At 36.9% G+C, this 14,902-nt stretch overlaps 1 protein-coding gene across 7 annotated transcripts in view; it reads left to right on the plus strand.

The window, feature by feature from the left end:
* The first annotated feature begins 9,376 nt into the window (after positions 1-9,376).
* Positions 9,377-14,902, plus strand: part of tutl (turtle) — a 426,131-nt gene continuing 420,605 nt past the window's right edge. For 2 of the 7 annotated variants that reach the window (XM_067767669.1, XM_067767687.1), the window contains exon 1: positions 9,390-9,550. The gene's annotated coding sequence lies outside the window, so the exon portion shown is untranslated. The other 5 variants (XM_067767671.1, XM_067767681.1, XM_067767686.1 and 2 more) reach the window with 5 other exon arrangements.

Consider the following 14,902-nt stretch of genomic DNA (forward strand, 5'->3'; position numbering starts at 1 on the left):
CGTGTTGTTATTGTTGCTGATTTTATTGGTGCTGCTGCATTTTTCGAATGTTCAAACATATTAAGATACTCTTTTTTATTACAACACATTCAAAAGTCAAAATATTTCATCTGATGAGGCGGTAAAGCGTTGAAGAGCCAACATAACAACAAAAGTTTGAATATAAAATTATCGTAATAAAAATGCAGTTAACACACACTTATGATTTTTCATAACAATTCACTTGCGAGGGGGCGGGCATATGATTAAATGCTGCAAGTAATTTTAATGCGTAATACCTGTATGGTAAATAAATATACATATATATACGTAAATAGTTATATAAAGCTGGGGACTAAAAATAGTTCTACATAGGTATGTATATTTGAAGAAAAGTTTTTTTTTAAAAAGGAATAAAAAGTTGTGAGTACCAAGTACTCGTAAAGTTCGATGGGTAAGCATACAAGTCTACGTCTAAAATATTGGTGCAAACGAGAACTTCGGAGAGTTGCGAGGAGCAATTCGCTTTCACATACATCTCGCATGAGTGCAGCGACAGAGATTCTCCTGTTAGCAAATCTTCACTGAAAGTAAAGCGGGCAAATCCGAAGTGTTTTTTTTTCAAGTCAATTTAAACCTGTCAAGAGGAGAAAAGATACACATACATAAACTGTTATCCAAAATCTTATAAGTGAAAATGAGAGAAATATCACATATATTGGCGGCCGCCGTGGTGTGATGGTAGCGTGCACCGCCTACCACACCGTATGCCCTGGGTTCAAACCCCGGGCAAAGCAACATCAAAATTTTAGAAATAAGGTTTTTCAATTAGAAGAAAATTTTTCTAAGCGGGGTCGCCCCTCGGCAGTGTCTGGCAAGCGGTCCGGGTGTATTTCTGCCATGAAAAGCTCTCAGTGAAAACTCACCTGCCTTGCAGATGCCGTTCGAAGTCGGCATGAAACATGTAGGTCGCGTCCGGCCTATTTGTAGGGAAAATCAAGAGGAGCACGACGCAAATTGGAAGAGAAGGTCGGCCTTAGATCTCTTCGGATATTATCGCGCCTTACATTCATTTTTTATTTATTGAGAGAGCGCGTAATCTTTGTGGAGGTGATATATTTTGCCGGACGTTCTCACAAATTTAACCACGTCTGCAGTTAGACTTCCAACCAATATTAGTGCCAAATGTGTTAGTTTTGAAACTAATCAATTAACCCGTACTTTTCTTACTGGGGCAGTAATGCAAGCAGTCGATCAAGTTTGGCTTGTACTTCAAACAAGAAACATTTCATGCATGTGTTCTATACTCAAATATTGTTCATGAAAACACGATCTACTACAAAGAAAGCACCACTGGTCTAGAAAACTAGCTTTTTGCTTAAATTAATTAGCTCGCCCAGGGGTTAAAGGTAAAATACAAAGTAAATAATTTGGAGTTTTCTGAGAAGAGCTTCGTCGCCTTATTTGCAGTAAAAACCTATACCACCAAGTAACTGTTTTGTCAGCGTCTTTTTATCGCAGACGAATTATAAAAGTTGATTTGTCGGCTTTTTATCGCCAGGTCATCGGTTTCTTATTGGATTCTTATCGCCCTGTCTTGATTGTATTTTAAAATTTTATTAGTATCTGTTTTATGACAAGCCGATGTGTCGCCGTTAACAAATCGCCGATAAGAAATTGGTAATGTTCCGATATCAAATTGGTAATTTTTTTTTAGACAACTTTCCGATAACAAATCTAAAACTTTTCGATTAAAAATATCAACAACAAAAACAACATTTTTTCATCACAAATTGATAACATTTACATAAAAAATGACTAAATTTTCGATAAAAATTTGATAACATGCCCTTACAAATTGGTAAAACTCCGGTACCAAATCAATAGCTTATCGATGGCAAATCGATAACTTTTTGATTAAATATCAATATTTTTTCGATATCTCGTCGCGATGCCTCGTCTACAACAAACTTTTACATGACTTTTACTCCCTTTTCTTTCTTTTCTTTGCTTTGATTTGCTATCTGAGCGTACAAACGCCACACACTCCGCCCAAACCTACCCATTACTTACATTACTCACACGCTCCACTTACGCTGCCCCTTTTAGAACGGTGGCTAGTCCCACAATCGGATCAACCCATAGAAGCTTTTCTGATAGGTAGAAAACTCTCCCTTTCCCACAATGGGGAATTTTGGCCGATTATTGGAATGTATATGTGGAGCGTTGGCCATATCTCAGAAAGCTGATATATCCAGCTAGGATTTTATAAGGTAGCGCAATCTGTTAGGATGCGATCAAATTACGAAAGTACCGAGCAGATTATACCTCGTCCCAACGCAGATGTGCACTTCGAATTTCCTTCCAGTCCTTCCTTTTCAGTTTCAGTCTTAGCCGTTGTCGAGACTACACCGATGCACCTTCTGAATGAAATAAATTTTCTTCTTTTTCGAAATAGGTATATAAATAGCTGATGTGCAGGCCTAGAAATACATGATAAGATGCAATAGAGCTGTTGTGAAGGAAAGCATACCAGGGAACTACTTTACCCGGGACCTTCTTCGGTGTCTAAGCGGAGCACACTACCACCATATCACCAAGGCCACCGCAAACTCTTGTTAGTCCCCCCTTGAAAGCTCTTTAAATGTAGACAAGAACTCAACTCAGAAACTACATATGTTGGATATTTCAGTTTCGGCTAAGTGAATGTGGCCAGCAGCTGTCGCCAATGACCAAATCAACTGCAACAAAATTTATATACATACTTACAAAGTTCAGTTTAAATTTCAAAAATAAAATAAATCGAATGTTTTCAAAAAAGTGCATATAAACTTACTAACATATATTTGACACAGAAATTGTATTCGCATGGGGAACAAGTTCAACTTGAAGCCTAAAACTTTGTTGGTTTCTATTGAAAGCCAAAACCATAAACAAAAGCAAAAAAACAACAACAAATGAAAACTACAGCAAAAGAATGAAGCTGAAATATGCTTGTAAGCGCCAAACACTTAAGAAAAATGTTCGATGTACTTGTATCTATGTAGATACAACAACAAGAACTGGTTTCAAGAAACAAGCAAACAACAATAAACCAAAATATATGTCGAACTTGTTGTTTTGTAAAGAAGGTTAGGGCCAACTTTACTAGCGTACATGTAAAGGGCTACATGAAAGTTTCTTACACATACGCATACAAATGTTAACATGCATGCGAGCTTATATATGTACAAACGTACATATAAATGAACAGACAACATACATTAATTCCTGCATGCGTACATACAAATATTTATTGATTTCTTTTCTCTTTTTTATATTCCCAAGGCATGTGTTGAATGATTAGAGGAAAAGAACCTGTAAAGTGGTTTAAAAGCGAAATAAATAACAACAAAAAGCAGGAAGTCATGTGGTGCATTGTAAAGCAGCAGCAGCATTTCAAATGTACGTTAAGTTGCTACCGAAATGGCTACGATAACAAAACGTCATCAATAAAAGCATAAAATATCGATCACAATCGCAGCGGAAACGGATTGTTGGAGTTGCACGGTATGCATTTAGAAGAGCTTAAGATCAAATCAAATCCATTTTAACATCATTTTTTATAAAACCTATGTGACGGGTGGTGGTAACTGCGTCCAACCAGGCACTACGCAACTGATCCACGACAAACAACTTGTTTTCCCTTATAAAATTGAGTCTAGGTGAAAGATAAAACTTCCCTTCCTCCACTAAACTGTCGAAAATATCTGCTCCGCCTTTATTGTAGTCCTAGACATTTGCAGAGAATGTAATGAATCGAAGCCGCTTCCTTCTTATCCTAACAAACTCTGAAGAGGCCTGTGATGACACCCGTAAGTATTATCACTGCAGGTTTATTTTGCGTAAGCAGCAAGCTTTATCCATGGCCATAAGGACCTTGAGACCTCATAGTCATCACTGTTGGTCTATAGCAAGTTCGTTGCTCTAATAATGTATTTCTCGATTTTCCAGTGGAGACAACCCAGTGGTGGTCGTACGGAACTGTTCAGATGGTCTATTTACATTTCCGAACTTTTCAGGGGCATCCCAAGAGCAAATGCAATCCCTTCAATATTACTGTTTTGCATTCGTATCCACCAAAGAGGTACATTAAGGTCTCAGTGGATGCCAGCATGGATCGACAACTCCGTACGCTATTAGATTTTTAAGTTGGACTATAATGCTTTTAATACAGTCTGCCTTTCAACAAAAATGGAGTGGTACGGAGGAGAAAAGAATGATGAAGAACAAAAAATTAAGGGAAATAAAAGCGCAAGGGTATAAAAGTAAAAGCAAAAACTGTTTGTGGATTAAACTGGAAACCGATAGGGACGGGGAGAAATGTGGGAAAAGGAAGGTAATGAGTGGTGCAGTGAGAATAAGATTGCAAGTGGGAATAAAATAGGAGGAAAGGGGCGACTATGGAGAATAAGAAAAAAATAAATTTAATGCAAAATGGAGAACAGATGTGAGAAAAGAAAGAACGGGGGGAGGAAAAGGTGTTAGGAAAGGGAGAGAATAAGAGTGCTAGGGGGCTTAAAGTGTAAGAGGGAGACGACTTTGAAGCATACGAAAAATAGAAAGTATATGCAAAATTAATAGGAAAAGGACGATGATAAAACAAATAAAAAGAAATATGGTTTAGTAAATTTAGAAGAAATTGGTGAGGAGAAAGCGAGCCGTAAAATGTGAACAAGAGGAGAGGTAAAGAGAGGAATTGAAAAGCAGAATAGAGGCAGGGAGAGAATAATAAAGACCAAGTCTTTCCTTTCTAGTTAAGGTCTTACCCTTATGCTCTGAACACCTGTGACGACAATAAGAAAACTTTCTAAGCAAGAGAGTCTTCAAAAATTCGCAAACCATTACCCAGCCAGCAAAACCGCAGTGCGGAGGCCGCCTTGGTGTACTTTTAGTGCGCTTCACCTACCTCGCCGATGATCCTGAGTTTACACCCCGGACAAAGCAAAATCAAAATTTTAAAAACGATTTTTTTTTTTTGATTTTATTTTTATTTTTTTTTTTTTTTGTTTTTTTTTTTTTTTTTTGATTTTACAAACACTCTGAGCGTATTTCTGCAATGAAAAACTTCTCAGTAAAAACTCGTCTGCCTTTCAAATGACGTTCGGAGTCGGTGCAAAATATGTAGGTTCTGGAGCAAGACACAAATTGAAAGAGGAGTTAAAATGATGGGTAGGACTATAAATCGATTGAAAATTAATATTAGAAGCTTTATAAGACCTGCGCCACTCCTAATAGCTGGAGCCTTAGATTTACGAGCACAAAGCATGGGCAGAAAACATGCTATATCATTTCATTATCCAACCCACACATCGTCTAGTACTAATAAGGCCTAATTTAAAGTATGAAACTACACTCACCTTTATTTGAATGTTACGAGGTACTTTGTTAGTATGAGGTCTCCGGTACAAGCTTTGAGCTAATGCTGCCCTATCAAGCTAGCTCATTCGCTTTTATATTTCTATTCCCTTATGCCCAGGGTAAATACTTAACGCTTACCTGGTTCCTTCAAGTTCCATCGATACCTTCTTCACTTTCTCCATCTGCAACGAGAACTAACTGTCTAGAATGATTATATATATTTCGCAAAGTTTCTCCTAGCTAGGCCTAATCCGGCTTTGGACCTCCTAATAAGACCATATCAGTATTCTCCGCATTGGCGGTCAATTCGACATTCACCAGTTTATCATCCATATTGCACTTTATGTACATACCTATCAGCACCTCAAAGATTTCGAGCAGAAATGATATTAATCTAATTGGCCTGTTGCCTTTGGAATGTATATGATCGATGATGTATATTGGAACGATTTTCCGTCATCCCTTGGTTTTGAGACAAACCGGTTTCGGCGTTGTGCCATCATCAGTGTCGATTTTCGTTCTGATTTGTTGTTGTCGTTTTTCCTGTATTTATAGTTCGTAGGTACATGAGCAGGTATTGTCAAATTGATGCTTGTGTATATTTAGTTATGTGTATGTGCTGTGTGTTCATTCAGAACCGAGAGTGGCTTACTAATCGATTTGTGTGGCTGATTGGGATAGGTAAAAATCCGTGATTTTAATCGTTTGAGCTTTGTGGTTTTGTTGTTTTGGTGTGTTAATTGTTTTGTGTTTATTTGTTGTTGTCTGTGTGTCTGTTGTGTGATTATTTGTTTTGTTGTAAACAAGTTTTAAAGGCTCGAATATTGTGTCAGAAATTGTGTTTATCTATTCGTTTATTATTCTACCGTCGAATGTTTTCTGTTTGTAGATTTCCATGTTTTCGAGTACGTTGAGACGTCGGCCTTTTGTTTGTATGTGTAGAACCCTAACCGTTTTATTGATGATTGTTGGGGAACATTCATTCTCGACCATGTGAATTCGCGAAGTTAGACTCGGGTATAATGTTTGGATTCCGTATTTTTTTGTTGTAATCTCTAATATATTCTCTGAACCTCGTTATTATTTTCCATCCTGTTTGTCCTATGTAACTATGCTGGCATCCACAGGTAAGCTTGTATACACCGTGGCTGCTAAACGGATCCTCTGAGTTAGTGTTAGTTCTTAGTTTTCGCCCTAGATTGATCGATGTTTTGAATGCTGTGTTAATGTTGTAGTTTTTAAAGAAGTTTGCCAATTTATATGTTGCTTTTCAGTATATTTAATAGTCGTCCAACTATTATTTTCTTTTTCATTATTTTTTTTGGTTCTCCATTTTTCCTTCTGAGTTTATCTACTAGTGCTTTTTTATATCCGTTGTTTTCAGCGATATTATACATGACCTCAAGTTCTCTCTTATATGCCTCTTCTGTAAGAGGTGTTCTTTCAAGTATATGTACCAAGTGCCTTAATGCTGCATTTTTATGCTGTTGGGGTGATTTGAGGTATTATGTATTATTGTGTCGGTGGCCGTTGGCTTTCTATATATGTCATAGTTAAATCTTTTGGCTTCTTTATCAATATTTATTGCGAGGTCTAGATAGTTGATTCCTCCGTCTTTTTCGGTTTCCAATGTAAATTTTATATTTCCGTGCTGCTTTTTGAGGTACTCCAGTACGCGCTCTTCGCTATTAGTAGTTAAAACGCATATTATGTCATCCACGTATCTAGCATAAAATGACATGCCTAAATTGGACTTCAGCTCCTGTATGTAATTTTCTTCCAAATTTTGCATGAACACTTCCATAAGAATTGCTGATGTGGGGCTTCCCATTCCAAGGCCGCTTGTTTGTCTATATATTTTATTGTTGAATTGAAAATAGTTTTGACGTAAGGTGGTTCTTAGCGTATTTGTGATTTGCATACTTTTCACTTTGTTTTTTGTATTATGAACTATTGTTGAGCTAACTATGTCCAAAGTCTCCGATAGTGGTATAGATGGGTATAAATCTTTTATGTCAAAAGATGCCAATTTGCTGTTCCTTGTTAGCTCTACGGCCTCAAGTCTCTCTATTAGTTCTGTTGTGTTAGCTATTACATATTCGTCCTTAGCTCCAGAGTATCTTTCAATACCGTTTTTAAATATTTGGACAGTTTGTGACATGGTGCCGATTTAAAATTAATGATGGGTTTCATTGACGTGTCCCGCTTGTGGATTTTTGGTAGCGCAATCAGTGGAGGAGCCGAAGGGTTCATTTGGACCAATCTATGTACCATGTTAGAATCTACTATATTTGTTGCATTTTTTATAGCAACTTTGATTTGTTTTTGGTATTCATCTGTGAGATCCTCTCTCATTCTACGACATTTCATTTCCTCTATGAGATCTTCGGTTTTGGATATATATTGCTCTTTTTCGATTAGCACAGTGGTGCTTCCTTTGTCCGCTTTCGTTGTGAAAATATTGTTTTTCCTTAGTTTATGCCGTAGATTCTTTATTGTTTTCTCCTCTGTATTCAATTTTTGTCCTTCCTGTGCTTTCACCTCCTTTTTATTATTTCCATGCACATGTGTCTTGCGTGCTCCTGTTCTTCCTGTGGTATCAATGATATTGCGATCTCCGCATCTACAATCGCTTGTTCCGTTTTTCTTACTGTATTTTGGTCCATGATATTGTGCTTCAGGCCCTTTTCGAGAAGTTGTGCCTCTTCCTTGGTAATGGCCACTATTGTGAGGTTAACGAACTTGTCATGAAACTGGTGAGTTTTTTGGTTTTGGTTAACCGCTCGTCGTCCTGCCAGCTTGTATAATTTTCGGTTCAGCGAACAGAATTTTTGTTGTAGCTCCTGATCGACCTCTGTCTTAATGCGGTCGAAACATTCCATTAATGCAGTCGTAGGTAGTTGTTCTGCCAATCTTAAATGGATAGATAATAACTCGGCATTTATTTCATCCTTCTTCGAGTATAAGCTTTCCAACTTATATTTCAAAAAATCCTTTTCCGCTTTTCTAACTGTTTTCCTGCTAGATTTGGTATTTGCCTTTATTGTTATTTTAGCGAATTTTGGAGTAACATTCAATTCCAGGCATTGTTTGTTGAACCAAATGCTCGCCTTTGCTTTATATATTTTCAGTGGGTGTCGCTTTTAGAATTTTAAAAACTCCTAAAATTTTTTCCAGTGTATACACTCCAAACAAGGTATTTTTTTTTAAAAGCATACAAATATATAGAACTGCAGTTTAGTATGTAACACGCTTGTTTTTGAACATATTTATAAATATAATGCAAGCACCAACGGTCACTTGCGCACCATACAATTGTTAAAGGGTTCAGGCCGGTTTTGTGAATTTGAGCTGTTACAACAACCAAAACATCAAACACAAGGCTAGTAACACAAACAATAACAGGTTAGCCAATAAATAGATAGGTAGTAGTATTTGAGATGAAAGGTGGTAGATATAAACAAGGAGAGAGAAGTGTGCAGAGGAAGATAATGAGTGTGGAAAAACAGAAGAAGTAGCGCATAGCACCTGAGTGACATACACAAACAGATAACAAAAATTGCCTACTATACAGAGGCTGAGTGATAATCCACAACTGTGCGCATGCGCAATAGATAAAATATATATTGAGTATGTTTTTGTTAAAGCAAGCACTCAAATCTATCTATTGAGCGCTAGTGTTTGCAGCTGTGTTTAGTGGGCTGCTAATGCAGCCGTATCTCGCACACTCTCACCCAACTCGGCTTGGACCAAAACATAATCGAGGCCCGCTGTATTTCTCACAGATGCTGTTTCTGATTGTCTACTCTGATCACAAAAAGAGTTTGCGCATATTTTGTTTTACTGCTGTTTGCTCTCGCCCACAAGAGCGCAGATTCCTTTGACTGCAAGTGAGAGCTGCAGAGCAGCTCAATAGCTATATGGCTATTTGACTTTCAACTTTCCAGCCTCGCTTGCTGTACGTATGCCTGGCGCTCCATAATTTAGTACTCATTTGTTGTGCCCGTGAAGCGAACGTGTTCCGTAATTCAAAACGTGTGCGCTGGTTATTTATTGGGTGTAAAAGTGTGGAGTAGTGTAATAAGAGAGATATATGTGTACGCCGCCGAAAAATTCTATGTTTTGGCTATAACCACCACCTCTACCGACATCATAATCAACAACAACTACAGTAACAACAGCACTTTATTACATATATACCGACATCAACACTTAAAACCACTCAAATAATTTAACCGTTGTGTGTTGTATGTGGGGAAGTAAGTGTGTATGCGTGTGTATGAATGCAAAAATACGTGTATATGTTTTTCCGCAAAGTAAAAATTGAAGTGAAGTCAATTGGTACTAAACATTGTGGAAACTCTTAGAACAAAAATGTGAAAAATTACTGTGAAAATTTTTAGAGTAAAAGAAATTTAAAACAAAGAAAAAGTTCAAGAAAATTTAGGTGTATAATAAATTATAAAAAGCAATTAAAAATGTCAACAAATGCGTGGTGCGTATTGTAATGCTTGTGTGTGTGTGTGTGTTTGCTTATTCGTGTGGCGCTTAAGGGTGTGAAAATATTGTGTATCGTTTGATGGCATATAAAAATTGAAAAAAAAAAAAAAAATTCCAACATGAAAAGTTATCATAAATTCTAATCGAGCAACAATTTAGTGGAAAAAGGTCGCTGTGGAAAATAAATTGTGTGAACGAGAAAAATATGAAAAAAAATTTGTATGCACTGCACACCTAACTTAATTACGCACATGTGCCTGCTACCGTTTTCATATTCTACAAAAAAAAAAAAAAATACACACACGAAATTTTACGCATTTACACAAAAAAAAGGGAATTTTGAAATTTACCAAAAACAATTTCCATCGAGTGTATCGAATAAGTGCAAAACGGAAATAGGAAAATAGCAACGCTGCCACACACAACCAAAAGTCTGCAAATAACTTTTGTACGCAACTCCGGTTTTTGTGCACGTCAAACGGGTGGCATAGGAAGCAGGCGCATTGTAGTAGAGCCACGATTATGTGGTGAGGTAGGAAAAACAAGAAAAGGAAAATAGCCAAACTAGACAAAACCTGCAAATTCCTTTTACAGCCGATTTTTGCTATTTTTATACATAAACATGTTTTCACTAATTTGTGTGTGTGTGTGTGTTTGTGTACGTACACACCAAAGACCACACCCGCGCACGTTTTTCACAGGTTTGAAAAAATTTTCGGAAAATTTGCCAATTTGCCCGCTTTCAAAATTGCTAGAATAGTAGAAAGAATGAAAAATAGCAAAGCATAAATTAAAGAAAGGTAGTTGGATGGTCACAAGTAAAGCCAACAGTCAGTCTGTTAAATTGAAAGTCGCACCTTTAGCCGAAAAGGTCGACAGTCTCTTGGCTAGGAAGAGCAGTTGCCAAAATAGAAAACAGCAAGGCTGCTAAATAAGCAGACTGTTATTAAAGCATACATTCACACAGATTATACTCCAGTCAATACATTCTCTAGCCAGCCCGTGCTGCAGTCAGTCAAACAGTTGAACAGCCAGTTGTTTGGACATACAACCTGCAATGGAAATCGTATACATATATACGTACTTAAATAGAAAGGAATTTTTAGCAAGAACAAGCTTTAACAGTAGTTATACATAGCAGTAACAACAGAAGGAAGTAAAAAAGAAGAAGCATTAATAACATATTCAGTTGGCATTTAGTGATAAGTGCATAGTCGAAGGAGAGTTTAAAGGGGCTGATGTGACTTCTACAGCCAGCATCCCATTTCACTTGACCTGTTTAAAAAATGTGATTACATTTGCGTTTGATGATCACACTGCTTCCTCGACGCTATATTAAATCGGTTCCAAGTTTCGTAAGGGTTACATGAATTTATTGAATAATAAAATAACTTTTATTCGTCGCATAAGTTAAATCGACTTCTCGGTTTTATAGGTAAAAGAAAGTTCTGTTTCATCAGCTGGCACATCTCACTCGACAAGTTACCTTGCTCAAAATAGTATCTCACTATCCAAAATTGAACTATTGGCCGATAGACTTTAAGATAGGCTTAAAGTCAGAGTTCATCCCTAATTTTTTGAAGACCTTTTAATGGATAAACTTTGTAACCGCTGCATTCCTTTTGCCACATTCTTGATTAGTTTTCTCTAAGCAGTTACTATCAGGAGGATCATCCTACCACCAAGAGACCTACAGGTAGCGTTTCCCTTGTTTAGAAACGAAAATTGGCTTATGCACATAAATGGCTGCAAAGTAGAAAGGAGAACCTAATATTCTCTAAATTTAAAACTGTGTAAAATATTCCAGAATCTTTACTATTAGCTCATCAATTTTCATTTTATCAAGATCTGTGGTCGCTTGGAGGGACTTTAAGTGGCTTTAATTCATTTCCACAAACCATATCACGGCGGCTGTTGACTTCCACTTGCAGAATATGAGATATCCTTCGAGGAAAGAGTATGACGAAGGCCTATACTATGGAAGATGCATTACAATCAAAAACCACGGCTCGAAAATGGAAAAAGGGCTGCAATTAACGAATCTGCAAGTAAATTGGTCGACCCGACTTGCTGACTTATGCGATGCTTTCTAGGTGGAGGCCTGTGCTATAGGGATAGCACCTAAACTTCTTCAGAAGTGCACGATCTCAGGCAGCACCATAACAACCTTTGTCGATAGCCAGGCCGTTTTAAATGCATTAGAGTTCAGCGTAAAAAAGTCTGGTGGAATTTTCGAGCCCCGGTCGTGTCCATAGGGTATCTCAATATCTCTCTTTTCTGTTTCCCTAAGTACAGCGGTATTGAATTGGCAGAGAGATAGTCATAAAGGTGGACATATGCGAAGCGGACAGCTCCGTTGGTGTCGCTGGGTTATAACCAGAGGAAAATTAAAGAATATAAGACTAGAGCAAGGGAGTTTCTGTAGACTTACCAAAATGGTTGCAAAGTCTCAAGGTCTTGGTGGCCACGACTGGGTATAAAATGAATTATCTTCGTTATCAAGCTAAACAAATCTCCAATGAGAGTATGTACGGGTGCTGCCAAAGGTATTTGCGCTATTGCACCATTGCTCTGACGGTCGCGCTTAGCAACAAGTTTCCTCTGCAGAAGCTGTAAGGATTAAGATAAGTCAATTGGTCATTTTCTCTACCGATATCCAGGACTGCAGACAAGGTGACTCACTTGGATGCATAATGTTTGTACTGTCTGGCAGTGGGCGGGAATATGTATACCTTACGCTTATAAGTTCATCCGAGAAAGTAGGAGGTTCGTGGAGTACTACTATGAAGTAATCTGGTTGGACGAATGTGGTTGGCACTAGTAACGGCATTCAAAATTGACAAAAATGTAACCAAAGGAAGTCTGGGAAGTCTCAATGCACGCCAACTCAACCTAACCTAAACCAAGATATTTCATATTAAGTGGTCGGATAGGTGGCTCATGAATTTTGAGGTTAGGTTACGTTTATAGTGAAGGCCACGCAGGAAAATAGAGGGTTACACTAAGGCCGATTGACTCATTATGATCCCTTTCAGTTAGCTAGAGCTTATCCTTACTCAGACACCTACAAGATGAACTGATTCGTCATTTAAACATAGAACAGTTTCACTTCAGCAAAGCAAAGATTAACGGTTGGTGAAGTGGCTGTTCATTCTATACGCATTCTGGCTAGAGCAGAACATTCACAAAGAAAGTCTTAAACGCTTTCTGTCTACCCTTCGTCCCTACAGCTCCAACAGAATCCCTATCACTATGAAGATAAAATTAATATAAAATTGTTTTCATCATGTAATTAAATTGCTTAACTCAGCCTGTTCCTTGCTGGTTCGGTGGCACCATTTTTCCTAGGTACACCACTGTAGCCCTGACTGCATAAAACTGACATGGCCTAGATAAATTTGATGAAGCTTGATTGTCATATTGATTTTCTACGCACGTGGAACCCTTAGGCAGTAGCCTCAGAGCTATCCCTTCAATGACTTCAATACCCCACAGGATTTGCAATTTACAATTAAGGAGAGTGAGAGATCTTTCGAGAAGATACAACTGCCTACTTTGCCATAATTGAATCGTAGAGTATTGTTCGTGCGTCTGGTGGCCAGGGTATCAAAACTTTATAAAGCGTTAAGTCGGTACAGAAGCAATTCATTATATTTGCACTACGTGGTTCAAGTGTGCATTTGCCACCATATAGAACTAGGTTTCTCCTTATTAATCTGCCAACTTTAGAAAATCGAAGAACTTTACTAGGGTTAATTTTCATTCATAAGCTCATTATGGGCGAGATTGACTCCTCTGATCTTGTTAGCCTCCTGCGTAACTGTTGTTCGCACTACAACAACTTGTATAACTGCATCAGCTTTGAATGTTCGTTTACCGCGTTGCATAATTCAATATTATCACGTCTGGCCTGATATTTTGTACTTTCTCTCATATGTATGGTTGAATTTAATATATGGGGTATTCCATCCCATTTCGACCAATTTTGAACCCGACTCCTTTAGAATTGGCTGAAAGTTTTTCTTCTTTTTCTAGCTTACGAAAGACGTTTTTCAAATTTTTTCATCCAACTAAAAAAAGTTATGAATTTAAAAAAAAAAACACCGTTTTTGTTTTCAAAATGCTATAACTTTTTCAAAAATTGACCGTTTGGGATCTTTTTTTTTTTAAATTTGTTTTTAAATGTACTTTTCGGAAAAATTCAACAAAATTTTTAAAGTTTTTTTTTTTTGAAATTTTTCAGTTTTTCGAGATTTTTCGAATTTCGCCCTTTTTTTCTCATAAAAAACTTCAATCAATTCTGCAATCATCCCCACTAATTCCGGAGTGGGCCGAGAATTTTTTTTTTTTTATTTAATTGAAAAAAAAAAACTTTAAAATTTTTTTTGTATTTCTTCCGAAAACTACATTTAAAGACATATTTAAAAAAAAAAAAATGATACCAAACGGTGAATTGAAAAAGTTATAGCATTTAAACTTATTTTGAGTTGGAAAACGGTATTTTTTTTTTTAAATACTATAACTTTTTCAAAAATTTACCGTTTGGGATCATTTTTTTTTAATATGTTTTTAAATGTACTTTTCGGAAAAAATACAAAAAAATTTTAAAGTTTTTTTTAAATTAAAAAAAAAAAAAATTCTCGGCCCACTCCGGGATTAGTTGGGATGATTGCAGAATTGATTGAAGTTTTTTATGAGAAAAAAAAGGCGAATTTCGAAAAATCTCGAAAAACTGAAAAATTACAAACAAAAACTTTAAAAATTTTTTTGAATAATGAAAAATACATTTAAAAACAAATTTAAAAAAAAAAAGATCACAAAAGCATAGCTTTAACAGAAGTGCCTTTGATATAAACATTGCCGCCGATCGCTACACTCTGGACATCCTTCATACTGTGCTATTTCTTCTGCCTAAAAGTCATCAAACCCTGTTACGGTAAAATAAGACAGAACTTGCAATCAAAGTCCATAATTTTTTGTGTTATACTCCTCATTTTAAGCACGGCTGCTTAAGATGCGCTGT

Source organism: Eurosta solidaginis, chromosome 2 (assembly GCF_040869045.1).
Source record: "Eurosta solidaginis isolate ZX-2024a chromosome 2, ASM4086904v1, whole genome shotgun sequence".
In the NCBI taxonomy this organism is placed as follows: domain Eukaryota; kingdom Metazoa; phylum Arthropoda; class Insecta; order Diptera; family Tephritidae; genus Eurosta; species Eurosta solidaginis.